At 36.3% G+C, this 2569-nt stretch overlaps 1 pseudogene; it reads right to left on the bottom strand.

The window, feature by feature from the left end:
• Window positions 1-2167: 2167 nt before the first annotated feature.
• On the bottom strand, window positions 2168-2322 carry LOC141413050 (U1 spliceosomal RNA; annotated as a pseudogene).
• Window positions 2323-2569: the final 247 nt, after the last annotated feature.

Raw genomic sequence — 2569 nt, 5'->3', positions numbered from 1 at the left:
AGGAATAAACTTAACAAAAGATGTGAATGACCTCTAGAAGAAAAATTATAAACCCCTGAAGAAAAAGATTAAAGAAGACTATAGAAGGTAGACAGATCTCCCATGTTCATGGAAAGGTAGAATCAACATAGTAAAAATGGCTGTACAACCAAAAGCAATCTACATGTTTAATGCAATTCCCATCCAAATTTCAATGACATTCATCAAAGAGATTGAAAAATCTACCCTAAAATTCATTTGGAAACAAAAGAGACCACGAATAGCCAAGGCAAAATTCAGCAAAAAGAACAATGCTGGAGGTATCACAATACCTGACTTCAATCTGTATTACAAAGCAACAGCAATAAAAACAGCATGGTAGTGGCACAAAAACAGACATGAAGACCAGTGGAACAGAATAGCGGACCCAGATATGAATACACACCAGTGTATCCACCTTATTTTTGACAAAGGTGCTAAAAATATACAATGGAGAAAAGACAGCCTCTTCAACAAAAACTTTTGGGAAAACTGCTTAGCAGTCTGCAAAAAACTGAAATTAGGTCTATGTTTATCACTCTGTACTAGTGTTAACTCAAAATGGATCAAGGACCTTAATATCAGATCCCAAACTCTAAAGTTGATACAGGAAAGAGTAGGAAATACCTTGGAAGTAATAGATATAAGCAAGGACTTCCTTAATGGAACTCCAGCAGCTCAGCAACTAAAAGAAATCATAGACAAATGGGACCTTATAAAACTAAAAAGCTTCTGTTCAACAATAGAAATGATCTCTGAACTAAAGAGACCACCCACAGAGTGGGAGAAAATATTTGCCAGCTACACATCAGACAAAGGACTGATAACCAAGGAATTAATACAGGGAACTCAAAAATGTAAACTCTCTCAAAATTAATGAACCAATAAAGAAATGGGCAAGTGAACTTAACAGAACTTTCTCAAAAGAAGAAATTCAAATGGCCAAAAAAACACATGAAAAACTGCTCACCATCACCATAAAGGAAATGGAAATCAAAACCACACTAAGATTCCACCTCACCCCTGTTAGAATAACCATCATTAGAAACACCACCACCAACAGGTTTTAGTGAGTATGTGGAGAAAAAGGAACCCTTGTACATACTGGTGGGAATGTAAACTAGTACAACCATTCTGGAAAAAATTTGGAGGCTTTTTAAAAATCTAAATATAGACCTGCCATTTGATCCAGCAATACCACTCCTGGAGATATACCCAAAGGAATAGGACACAGATACTCCAGAGGTACTTGTACACCCATGTTTATTGCAGCACTATTCACAATAGCCAACTTATGGAAACAGCTAAGATGCCCCACTACTGATGAATGGATTTAAAAAATTTGGTATTTATACACAATGGAATTTTATGCAGTCATGAAGAACAATGAAATCTTATAATTTGCAAGCAAATGGATGGAACTGGAGAACATCATCCTGATTGAGGTTAGCCAGGCCCAGAAGACCAAAAATCATATGTTCTCCCTCATATGTGGACTTTAAATCAAGGGCCAACACAACAAGAGAATAAGACTTTGATTACATGATTAGGTGAGTGCACACAGGGAGGTATGAGGATAGGTAGGTAATAAAAAAAAAAAAAGATAGAATTTGATGTCTTCAATGCAAAGGAACTAATGCAGAAACCTTAAAGCAACAGAGGCCAATAGGAGAAGGGGACCAGGAACTAGAGAAAAGGTTAGTTCAAGAAGAATCAATTTAGAAAGTAACACATATGTACATGGAAGCAAAACTAGGAATCTCCCTATATACCTATCCTTACCTCAACCAGCAAAATCCCCTGGTCCTCCTCATTAATATTTATACTCTCTCTTCAACAAAATTAGAGATAAGGGCAAAACAGTTTCTGCTTGGAAATGAGGGAGTGGGGGGGGGAAGGAGGGAGTGGGGGGGGAAGGAGGGAGTGGGAGGAAAGGGGGGGAAGGGGAAAGTAATGACCCAATCATTGTATGCACATATGAATAAAGGAAATTAAAAAATTGTAAAAAAAAGTGATCATAATAATACTTCAAATATATTGATTACTCAATATATGTCAGAATGTACTATCATTTTTAATCTTCCCCATAAGTGTGAGACTCCCATTTAAAATGTCTCAAAATCATGCTCTATTGTAGCTTTTTTTTTCATAAGGGAGAACGAGAACACAGTCCCCCATGACCACAAATTATGCAGTTGAGTTTCTCACATTCGGGGAAATCGCAGGGGTCAGCACACCCGGAGTGCAATGGATAAGCCTCGCTCTGGGAAAATCACCTTCATGATCATGGTATTCCTCTGCTTTTCATTCTGCAGTTATTTTACACATATTCCTTTAAGCCAAAATCAAAAGCCCCCTTTTTCTGAAGGATTTTGGCAAGTGTTCCTCATAATGTGTATTTTATTAATTATAATAATGTAATAACTGAATATACAAGAAGATTGATTTGTTTAGTTGACATTCTTTGTAAGTAGAAATAGTTTAGTTATAAATAAAAATTTCTTAATGTTGACATGTTATATGGGTTGGTACACACCCTAAATTATTATTG

Source organism: Castor canadensis, chromosome 10 (assembly GCF_047511655.1).
Source record: "Castor canadensis chromosome 10, mCasCan1.hap1v2, whole genome shotgun sequence".
Lineage (NCBI taxonomy): Eukaryota > Metazoa > Chordata > Mammalia > Rodentia > Castoridae > Castor > Castor canadensis.
The sequence above is the reverse complement of the archived record's forward strand: the minus strand, read 5'-3'. Positions and strand labels throughout refer to the sequence as shown.